The sequence below is a fragment of the Lutra lutra genome, chromosome 13 (genome assembly GCF_902655055.1).
Source record: "Lutra lutra chromosome 13, mLutLut1.2, whole genome shotgun sequence".
In the NCBI taxonomy this organism is placed as follows: domain Eukaryota; kingdom Metazoa; phylum Chordata; class Mammalia; order Carnivora; family Mustelidae; genus Lutra; species Lutra lutra.
In genome coordinates, this window is record NC_062290.1 from 53,598,848 (window position 1) to 53,611,187 (window position 12,340).

At 37.3% G+C, this 12,340-nt stretch overlaps 1 protein-coding gene and 1 long non-coding RNA gene across 2 annotated transcripts in view; one reads left to right on the forward strand and one right to left on the reverse strand.

Moving 5' to 3' along the window:
* The window catches only part of LINGO2 (leucine rich repeat and Ig domain containing 2), a 792,006-nt gene extending 782,091 nt beyond the window's left edge, over window positions 1-9,915 (reverse strand). The window contains 1 exon segment of the mRNA XM_047700796.1: window positions 9,877-9,915. The gene's annotated coding sequence lies outside the window, so the exon portion shown is untranslated.
* LOC125083839 (uncharacterized) overlaps window positions 1-12,340 on the forward strand; it is a 251,935-nt gene that overhangs the window by 65,184 nt on the left and 174,411 nt on the right. The window lies entirely within an intron of this gene.

Sequence of the window (12,340 nt, forward strand, 5' to 3'; positions counted from 1 at the left end):
TGTGATGTGACCCTGAAATCATTTCACTCATTGTATAACTGGAATATCAAAAATGACTTTGCAAAAACACTTTTGGCATGTCCTAGTATGTAGGAGCTGCCATTACTAAAGTTGTTTGTGATTTCTGAAAATGAGCTGACACATAGCATCTGAAGGTCTCGGTTCAAATTCTAGTTCTTGGTATATTGGGGAAATTACCTAAATAATCTAAACTTTAGTTTTCTCATCAAAAAGAAAAAATAAGAAAAAAGAGGTAAGTATAACTATCCCATAGATGACTTAGGATATATACAAACCGTAAAGTGATCTATCAGTTGTAGCTAGCTATAATAATGGTTATTAAAAGGGTATGAGACTGATGATAGTGATACTGATTAAAGGTGACTTTAGCTTTAAATAGTTTATATAAAATCTCTATAAATCCTATAAATGCCAACCATGTTCCTGAGAATGTATTAAGAATCTCTAGCCATCATGGATATATATTCTTAAATTATAGTTCCATCTTTTAAGTAATTGAAATCAAACAGCATAGAACTTATGAAATGGATATCCATTTTTATAGCAAGACCTTGATCCTTCTCAGAGTTCTATTTCTTTGAATTCCATTTTTCCAATTTCCCCTAGATTCTTCTCAGAGCTCCTTCTCTTTGAGCTCCTACAATTTTACAGATATGGAAGGAAACTTTTGTATCATAAAGCATACTAGTTTTGGAGTCACAACTGTACAAGGTTGAACCCATCAGTTTTATATTCAAATTGTGATGTGCCACTTACCCAGGTTTGGTAACTTGACCCCTTTACAGTATCTGTTTCCCAATCTGTAAAATGCAGTGTTATAAAAACTAGATGAAGGAATATAAAGCTAAATACATAGTTCTTTAAATATTTGTCAGTTTACTCTTTGAAAGTCTCTGTGCTCCATGAGGCTGCTCTCCAATTCGCCCATTTTGATGATATTATCTAAATGGATAATTCTAGTAACATTTGGGTTTGCTCCAACAACCAGCTCAATCAGCTAGCTGGGACCTCAAACTTGCCCTCTCATCTACGGGGAGGGCTGAACTCAGCTTCCGACATAACAGTGGAAACCTTCTCAAAGCCTAACAGCCTACAACCTCCCAAGAGTTCTAAACTTTCCAGGTATATGGGCTTTCCCAACCAACTCTTACATAATCTGTCATCCAAACCCAAGCTTTCTTGTAGCCAATTTGTCTTTTTGCCCTGGGCTCCAGATAGCAATGCTCACATGCTTGCCCTATAGAGCAGAAGGGCCACAGAAGGCGAGGTGCTTCCTCCAGGGAGTAAATCAACTGCAGCTCCAGCAACTTCACCTAGGTCCTAAGGGTTCTCTATGAAAGAATGAGAGAATGTGGATGCATGTATCTCTTCTTACTGACCTCAGTTTGCAAGTTTCCCTCATAAAGACCATTCCTGGACCAAGGGAAGTAGTACTGTGGAATTTGTCCCTATTCGCCCTGGTCTGCAATTGTCATCCACCTCCTGAGCAATGTTACAGGGAAAATTTCCTACAATACATATTCTCTTGTGGCTCTGGCTCCCTGCATTTCTCCTCTGCTTTTCTAGCTCCTCACCATCTGAATGGTTTCAGAAAGTTTGAGTACATCTTACAGTGGCAAACCACCCCCTTTCTCTAAGCCTCTGTTTTCCTATAATTTAGGCTGTATATATGTGCTACCCCAGAAAATATATGGTCACCGAGGATAGATGGTATCATTGACTTTAATAATGCTTCCTTACTGGATCCATTCACTAACTGCTAATATAGTGATATTCTAAGTAACTCTTAAATGATTTATGAATGTTTCTGATAGTCTAGGATCAAGATTGCCTCCAAACCTCAGAATATTTTCTTTTCCTTCCCTCATATTTGCCTCCTTTACAGAGCTTTGTCTTTGTGTAATTTCCACGAGTACCATGGAACAACCTTACATGGATGTCAGGATGTCTGAGTTCTAGACATTTTTAGTGTGTTATTTTAGAAGGACTCTCTTTTTTGCTTGCTTGCTTCTTTTTTTATTCCCTTTTTTTTCTTTTTCTTCTTCTTTTTTTTTTTTTTTCTCCCTCTTTTCAGTTCCTGCTAGTGACCCAGTAATTGTTTTCCTGGCTTACTAGTCAAGTGTGAAGTGCTCTGATAGCATGTCAACAAAATGTCAAATACTGGAGGAGAGACTCTCTGAGTGTTATTGTGATTGATTGCTTATTTGAATCTTTCTGCTCCCAGCTGCTCCTTGGATGTTGTATCAAGGAAAATAGAAACTGTGGCTAAAGCTGCCCTCTGTAACTTTATAGAAGAGGTGGAGGACAAGAAGGACTCCTGGGTAGATCACTGCAGGGAATATTGTTTACAAAACATCCACTGGCTTATAGGACAGTTGGGTAAAGTGAGCAGATGAAAACTGCCAAGAGCCATGAGGTTCAAGAGACCCTGAATTAAGAGTCCTGGCTGTTTTCTGGTGGCCCTGCCTGGATCTCACAGTGGAAAGCAACGCTGTTTCTTCTCTAATCAGAATTATTAAGGATATAGGAGAAAAACAAGACGGTAAAACATAGAATCAGGTTCTATTCTAAGAATTGTTATTTATGACATCTAATAAATACCATTATCTACCACTTTCACTGATAAATTCAAGACATTTATTTAGAGTTTGTCTTGTGCTAGCTTATATAAGTGTATAAAACAGTGTAAGGCACTCAAGGAGCTTACTACCTAAATAATTCTAATAGTGGTATAAGTGTTCTTCATCCGTAATAAAATTTCAATAGAAACATTTTGTTTCTGGAAGAAACAATCCGATTTATGATACAGATAATGGGCATAAGTAAAGTCAAACAGTTTTGGTTTTTTGTTTTTTTGGGGTTTTTTGTTTGTTTGTTGTTTTTGGCAAAGCAAACATTTGAACAATAAATAATTTAAAATGATTACCTTGAAAAGTAACCAGTGTAACACTTTTCCCGTGGATGAATCAAGTGGAGGTTCCTAAAAAGCTCCTTTACTCCAAATTGTTCAACAAATTATTGAAAATATTTGGTCTAACTAAGCCATCCCACACATTAACCATCACTGTGGGTTATTCACAGGTATCTTTCCATGGTCTAAGAAAGGGACACAAGATTTTTAATTAAGAGACTCAACTTCAAAAAACTGTAGGTGATCTCTCTCTCCCCTAAAAGGCTTATTAAATTTTCTATTTAATGTAGCAAACTTCACACAGAAACATTCTTGCGGGTGGGGGGGGGAGATAAATGAGTTCTGGGATGTATTTGGTTTTAACAGGGAAAAAGAAAATGACAGGAGAAATAAGTTCGAGACATTTCTCAAGCAAAAGTGTCTCTATTTATAGCAGCAGCTAACACCCAAAACAGGTAACAACAATTTCAGGATTGGACTGAATAGCCACTATTGAGCACCGCACTGGGTAGGAAAAGGCATTAGATATACCCTGAGGAAACACAGGAAAAAGTCAGTATGTTTCCTGCCCTTGAGGAGTTTCAAGTTTAACAGGAAAAACGGCTCTCACATGAAAATAAAGCAAAACAAAAATAGTAATAATCCAGATACAGACATATTAAAAGCACAAAAAGAAAATAATCATCTTCTCAGAATTATATAAGTGTCACTTCTGATAGTCCAAAGAAGACAATATCACAGCTTAATCTGTTCAAAGAAAAAGGCATCTTTCTGTGATAACCTTAAGAAAAATAACTTTTTATGGTGATATCCTTATACGCATAAGGGCAAATGGGTACAAATTAAAGTTAAGAGGATTAATTCCTCCAGTTGGCAAAATAAAGGAAAAGATTTTTTTCTCCCCTCTTTCTTTGAGCATTTACTTTAGAAAACTTTCTAACTACAAGAACTTTGAATTTTGTATAAATTGTTTTGAAAACTAGATAGGCCCTTTGCCAGCTTTACAACCCAAAAATGTTTTTCCCAAAGACCTGAGAGCTATCTTTCTGAAATGTAAACATCAAGAGAGCAAGCACCCCTATCTTGCTTCTGTGGAGGGGTAAGAGCCTGACTTTGATGGGTGCCTCCTCTAAATTATCAAAGTACTTCCTGTCATAAACAAATGAATTTTCCTCCCTCTGGATAAATCCCATTAGCTAACACAGATGATCATCCCAATTACTGGGTGAAGTTAGGATGAACCATGTCTAGCAAATGATGCTCTCAAGTCCTCTTACTTGAAAACACACATATAATAAGTTGCATCTGCTTGACCACATAAATGTGAGGGCTTTCTTCCTGTCTTTGCAATCTCTCAGTAGATTGCTTGTGATGTACACCACATTTTGGTTTAATGCTTATTCCATAATAAAACTATTTTCTTTCTCTACTCTCTGCCTTTGTGGAGAGGATTTATAAGTTGGAAAAAAATATTTTGTAAATTTTATTTCCCAAATATGTCAGTGAAGGGTATTCCTGCTTTCTAAATTCTAGCGTGAGAACTTAGAAAAACAAACAAAATTAAATTTCCTAAATTTCAGTAGACAAAAACATAAATATTTTTAATGCCCTTTAATATTTATTTCTGTTTTAACTGTCCTGTTTATAATTATACCCTACTACAGGAAGCAATTATGATTTTAGAATCATGTTAATGTAAAGATAGCTAAATTACAAAAAAACAAAAGAAGAAAGAAGGGAAATAAGAAGGGAAAGGGGAAAGGAAGGGGGAAAGAGAAGGGGAAGGGGAAGGGGAAGGGAAGGAAGGAAAAGAAAGAACGAAAGAAGAAAAGAAGGAAGGACAGATGGAGGAAGGAAGGGAAAGAAAGGAAGGGAGGGAGGGAAGAAGGAAAGGAGAGGAGAGGAGAGGGAGGAAGGAAAGGGGAGGGGAGGGGAGGAGGGAAGGAAAGGAAAAGAGGGAGGGAGGGAGGGAAGGAGAGAGGGAGGAAGGAAGGAAATGGGGAGGGGAGAGAAAGGGAGGAAGGAATATTTTTGGAAATCAAAGAGCTGCGTTCTAACTCTAAATTTTACCTGGTTTGGAACTGCCAATAAGTCACAGTGTATCCATCTTCAAAGAGAAGACTATATATTATCTACTGCTTATTATGCTGTGTAAATACTACAGGTCAGTCTCTCCTGAAGCTCCTCCAGATACCTCATCCCACCCACAGCCTTCCCTTTCAAAAACAACTGTGCTAACTTTCATAGTAATTACCTCCTTGAATTCCTTTCTGGTTTTTATAATACACGTATGCATCCTAGACACTGTAGTTTAATCTTGCTTGATCAAAGAAATTATATATACCTTTTAGGCTTCTTTTAACCTATAGTTTCCCCTCCACCTCTTTCTTTTTCTTCCAAGTTTCTGCTGAGATCAAAGACCATTTAAGCTGCACGTTTTCTCACAGTCTGGATTTTTTTTTTTTAATATTATAAACCCTGTAGCATGCTCTTATGTCCATGATATTTTCTGCTTGATCGGACTCAGGTTTAATTCGCAGTAAGTCTCTGACAAGACTATAGATGGTTCTTTCCTCAGGAAGCAACTAATACCTCATTTTCTCTCCTGTTAGCTGATGTTAGCATTTACTGATGTTAATGGCCCTTGATGCTCATTGCAGATTCATTTATTCAGTGCAGGTACAAAATAGTGATTTTGAATTTTATCACCTTGTTTTCATTTATTAACTGAAATTATTTCATAAAGAGACACTTTCTTTATAAGAGAAACGAGCCTTTATTTGGCTACCCAAAGTTTTAAGGAATACTGGAAGGGGAAAATAAGTGCTTATTGTTTTCTTGTTATTTGTTAGTTGACAAGGTAATGAGTTGCTTCCCTGTGATCCTAGAAAGGTAACCAATTGGCTGCCTTTTTTTTTTTAACATAAAAACCACCCTTACTTTTCTTATTTCATTTTTCCATTCCTCACAGTGCAGGGAATACCCTATTTTTAAAAATTATTTTTATCCTCTCTCTCTCTGCCTGCTTCTCTGCCTACTTGTGATCTCTATCTGTCAAATAAATAAATAAAATCTTAAAAAAAAATAAAAATTATTTTTATTAACATATAATGTATTATTTGCCCCAGGGATACAAGGTCTGTGAATCATCAGGCTTACACACTTCACAGCACTCACCATAGCACATATCCTCTCCAATGTCCATAACCCAACCAATTGGTTACTTTTTTATTTTATTTTTTATTTATTTTTTAAAAATATTTTATTTATTTATTTGACAGAGATCACAAGTAGGCAGAGAGATAGGCAGAGAGAGAGAGGGAGGGAAGCCGGTCCCCGCTGAGCAGAGAGTCTGATGCAGGGCTCCATTCCAGGACCCTGGGACCACGACCCGAGCTGAAGGCAGAGGCATAACCCAGGTGCCCCTGGTTACTTTTTAAAATATCATTCTGCATTTATCAATTTCAACATATTTTATAGGTTTCAATACACTGAAATTAGTATCTTAAAACTCAAGGTGTTCCATCTTTAAGCAGTGGGAGCCTCTTGAAGTTAGTCTCCGAATTCTTTTGACATTATATTTAAAAGTGTTGATATTTCTTCATGATCTAATGTGGCAGAGTGTTCCAGACTTACCCTGTATATGTTCTTCCCCAGACCCAGGATTGACTATTCCCCAAGAAGCACTGGTTTCTTTTAGTGGAAAATGGCATTTCAAGACTATAAAACTGAGCACTAAGGATGCTCAGGACTGGGGGGTTATCATTATTTATAGATCTGTTCAGTAGAAGGACTGAGAACACACACACACTACATATATATGTATATATACACATGCACACATGTTTAATTTTTTAAAATAACTCATCTCACAAGTTTATTCTGATATTTCCAATTCAAATATAGTACTACATGGTTTCAGTGATTTTTTTTCTATATTATACCTGTATTTTTTCCTACACTGAAAATCTTGATTTCCATGAGCTCATAATATGCTAGAATTGGAATAGCCTGTAATTTTTCATTTGCCTTATCCAGTGCTATAAACATAATACATATAGTAATAATCTCAGAAAAAAGGCACACATACAACTAATTATTTTCTCAAAATAAGAATGCTTGTGGCTGAGTTAGTTAAGCATCTGCCTTTGGCTCAGGTCATGATCTCAGAGTCCTGGGATGGAACCCAAGCCTGAGCCCCAGCCTGTCATTGGGCTCCTTGTGCAACAGGGAGCCTGCTTCTCCCTCTGCCTGCCACCTCCCATGCTTGTGCACCCTCTTTCTCTCTCTCTCTCTCTATGATAAATAAATAAATAAAATAAAATCATAAAAAAAGAAAAAAGGAATGCTTTCAAAGACACAAGGATAGAATTAGAGTATTCTACAGTTTTTCATTTGTTTTATTCCACATTATAGAAACAATAGCATAACAATACTGTCATCACCAATTATAATCCCCAATAGATTTAATTTTGTTTTTGCATATGCTATCTCCATTCTCCCTCCTATTTGCTTAATGATTGTTCTGTATCTTCATTGTCAAAATATACATAGATTATGCCATAAATATAAATTCACTCCCTTTTAGCCTTAACTAAATTTTAATTTTATAGATACATATATATATATTTCATTTAATGCTCACCACTACTTCTAGATATCGATGATTCTCTGGGCATTTTGCTTATATGAAGCTTTTCTCTGTTAGATTCTTCAGGAAGAACTCAATAGGAAAATATTCCTTTAGCTCTTTCATTTCAATAAATATTTTGAATGACGTTTATGTTTGAACATAAGTTTTACTGGAAATATCTTTGGCTCACATTTGTATTTCCTTGAATATTTTAAATGTTATTCTATTTGCTTTTCTGGCATAAGACATTGCATTAAGATGTCTGATAACAATCTAATTTAATCTTCCCTTTAAGTCATGTGCATTTTTACCTAAATGGTCAAAGAAATTTTCACTTTTAAATTCCATAATTTTATAAGAAAAATTTGATTTTGGGGTGCCTGGGTGGCTCAGTCAGTCGGCTGTCTGCCGTCCACCCAGGTCATGGTCTTGGGGTCTTGGGATAGATACAGCCCCACGTTGGGCTCCCTCCTTGGCAGGGAGTCTGCTTCTCCCACTCTTTTTGCCTCTCCCCTTGTTATGCTCTCTCTTTCTCTCTCTCAGATAAACATATAAAATCTTTAAGAAAAAAAAAAGAAAAATTTGATTTTGGCTATCCTGAATCATAATTCTCAGGTATCCAGTATGTTCTTTAAATATGTATTTCCAAGCCTTTTTTCTTTTTTAGGACAGTGTTTTGAATCATATTTATTATTATTTTTTCCATTCCTCTGCTTTGATTTATTTCTTCAGGCATTCCTATCATCTGTAGAATAGATCTTTTTTCCTATCTTCAATCTTGCTGGCATGTTGTCATTTCTGAAATGATGTTCTTCTGCTCCTTATTCTATTTTTTTAAAATATAATAACTAGTATAGGCTGTGACCTTATTACTTTTCTGTTACTCATTTTTGTGTTAGTTTCTTTAAACTTTCAGGAGGCAACTTGGATCAGATCACTTTTCTAACTTCACAGAGCTCCCTCTTCTGCTGTATGTTACAATGGTAGCTTGCTTTCTGAAATTTCTTAGCTGTTCTCCTCTCCAACTTTTATCTAGACTTTTTTTTTTCCTTTGACTCCACTGTTTCTGTCAACTTTTGTATTGATTCCACGCTCAGCAATTTCTCTGCAATGTGGGGCACTGTTGGAGAAGAGTGCTCTCTGGCTGTTCAATTTTGAGAGTTCACTGGGTCTAGATCATTCTAGTCCCTCCAGACCTTCTTACTGTTTGCCACTTGCACTCCCTGGTGATTGGAGTGGGTAAAACCCCATCTCTTATTAGCAGCTATAGTCAAATCAACCACTGTCCCTTCCAGGTTAATACCTTCTGCTTTCTGGAGGTTCGTCTACTACAGTTTCCCCAGTCTTCCCACTGTATTTCTCTACTTCTTGCTGCACAGATGCTGATCCCACAGGCATCTCATAGCTATTGGCGTTTTATCCTCACTGTCTTTTACTCCACTGTAAAACTTGGCCATAGATTTTTTGCTTTTGATATCTGGTTGCTCTGTCATTTTTTTTTTAAAGATTTTATTTATTTATTTGACAGACAGAGATCACAAATAGGCAGAGAGGCAGGTGGGGTGGTGGGGGGAAGCAGGTTCCCCACTGAGCAGAGAGCCTGATGTGGGGCTTGATCCCAAGACCCAGGGATCATGACCTGAGCCAAAGGCAGAGGCTTTAACCCACTGAGCCACCCAGGTGCCCCTGCTCTGTCATTTTTTATGGGGATTTGGAATAATACAGATGTATACTTCCGCTGTCATCCATACTGGTCCTAAGTACCCTGTAGGCTTTCACGATGTGTTCAGTTAGATTTAACCAAATAACAAAGTGAATGATAAGTTAAGAAAATTCTCTGTAAGGGTACCTGGGTGGCTCAGTGGGTTAAGAAAATTCTCGGTAACCCTTAGGTCTTTACCAAGATATAACTGGAATAAGTTATAACATACATTATTTATGCAAATACTCACATGTTGATAATACAGCATGGCATAAAAGAAAATAGGACACATGGGGGAGAGATATTAGTGTGATTGTCATTCCTTAGCATAAAATTTACATGAAAAAAAAATGGCAGATGTTCCTGGAAGTCATTGTTGGTCAGGTCAAAGGACAGAGTGCCTGCTATCAACTTCACCCTCCTTTACTTTGGTTTTATATATTCAAAATCATCCTGGCCTAATGGAAAAACTAAAAGACATTGATTAAGACACAGACAAGGATCACCTAACTCTCGGTGTTCTCATTAGCCAAGTGCTCAAGGCCATTTGCTATCAACCTGATTTTATCACCAAGATTTACAAATTGCCTAACTACAGACGGGTCTCACCTTAAAAGGAAATGCTGTCTGAGGCTTACTTCTCCTTCGATGTCCATATTAAAAGGTCCTCTTATATTCCTGTGGTCAGTTTATATAGGTCTGGAGAAAGATGGCACTAATGAGCAACCAGTTCATTGAAACATCAGCCTCATGAATTAAAATCAAGGAGAATGAATATAAAATGGAAAAACTACATTTTGGTAGAAATAACCTGCATTAAAAGAAATGATGTTCAAAAATCTTTCAACATTGATCCATTACATTCTAGCATTTAATAGTATAGATAGTACATCTGATGCTGTCTGGCTATCCATCTGTGTAACCCAGATCCTCCTCCCACTCTCTTTTCTTCCCCCTCCCCACCCCCACCTTCCTTCCTTCCTTCCTTCCTTCCTTTCCTTTCTTTCTTTTTTTTTTTTTTAAAGATTTTATTTATCTATTTGACAGACAAGAGATCACAAGTAGGCAGACAGGCAGGCAGAGGGAGAGGAGAAAGCATGCTCCCCGCCGAGCAGAGAGCTCCATCCGGGGCTCAATCCCAGGATCCCGGGATTACAAAGGCAGAGGCTTTAACCCACTGAGCCACCCAGGAACCCCTTCCTTTCCTTTCTTTTCCTTCCTTTTTTTGTGAGGGCAGGAAACAAGTAGGTCAAAAGTAGGTCAAAAGCATGAGATTTTAGTGTCCCACTGAATAAAAAGCCGCTAAAAGATGTGGGGCCCAAGGGAATTTACTTGCATTCTTTAATCTTTAATTTCCTCATCAATACAATGCAAATAAAACTGTATCTAATACTCAGAAGGTTCAGAAATCCAGTGATGTATTTAAAGGGATTAGTAGCAAGCTAAATTAACAAAAGTTACCTGTTACAGTGCTTTATTATTATTACTATTAGTTTTTTAAAGTTTTGTTGTTTTTTAATTCTAGCTAGTTAACTTGCAGTACAATATTAGTTTCAGGTGTACAATTTAGTGATTGACCACTTCCATACAAAACCTGGTGCTCAGAGACAAGTGCCCTCCTTAATCCCCATCACCTACTTCACCCATCCCCCACCCACCTCCTCCCAGGTAACCATCAGTTTGTTCTCTGTAATTAAGAGTCTGTTTCTTGGTTTGCCTCTCTGCCTTTCTCTCTCTGTCTCTCTTTTTTCCCTTTTGCTCATTTGTTTTGTTTCTCAAGTTCCACCTATGAATGAAATCATACAGTATTTGTTTTTCTCTGACTGACTTATTTCACTTAGCCTCCTATTCTCTAGCTCCATCCATGTACTTGCAAACGGCAAGATTGCCATTAGTTCTGATCTTTATAATTCCAAAATTTCCCTAGGACATATCTAAATATATATCTTTTTAGTAACTGTGAACAGTTTGGCAAAACCTTTCGTTTATACATATCACAGCACTTCTCACGTTTTATTGGCAGAATATTTTTCTCTGTTTGTGTTTTTGAAAGACATGAACACTCCAGGCAGGCAGGGAGTATATGGACCTTGTTAACTACCACAACTTCTATCTAGCACAGTGCTCTGCACTCACTCAGTGCCTATTTGGTGAAGAAATGAGTAAATGAATTAACAGTTTATTTTCTCCAATGTCCAGATATGAGTAAAGAGATGCCTTACACAACAAATAGAAAATCACTTTAGCTCATTTGTAAATTAACGGATTGGCAGCTGGTTTATACCTCTTGCCTTGTAAGGGTCAGGACACTTGCTTTGGTCCCCTTTGAGTCATTGATAAAATGCAGCTCCTCAACCCGGAAAATTCAGTCAGATCTTGGGCTCAGGTAATGTTCTGAAAAAAAAAAAAAAAAAAAAAAAAAAAAAAAAAAACATGCAGCCCACGGTACTGCTTGAGCAGTTCTCTGGCTTTCTTTCCTCTGACATCTTTACTATTAGCTGCACCCCTCTGGAGGCAAGAAACTCTGCAGCTAACCACTGAAGACCAGTTGCATGTGTGTAACACCAGCATCACTTTTGGCTACTTCTGAGCACACATGAATAAGCAGTAAAATGAGACCCCAGCTTAGCAATTCTTCAGTAAATGAATGGGAAACCATGCTCTAGGCAGTTATTGATATTACTAAATGGCCCTTGAAAATTGTCCGTTGGAGCTGAAAGCATACCCTATTCCTTCTAGGCCTTGTATTTTCTTTAATTTTTTTTTTTTTTTAAGCCTATCTGTTCTCTTGCTTAGGAATGATGGGCTTTATAAGCGAGGCAGCAGCCCCTGGACACACACCTCCAGATGCTACTCAAGAAAAAGTTAACTTCAAACCTGTATCCCGTGGAAATAGATACAAATAGTCAAAAAGGAGTTCTGAGGCTCAGAGAGTTAAGGAATATGTTTCAGGTGGCACTGCTGTCAATTTATATGGTGAACTCAGGTCTGTATAATTCAATTCTCCCGCAGTGGCATGTCACTGAAATGGAACGGAGGTTCAAGCCTCTTGATTCTAAACTCCTTCCATAAC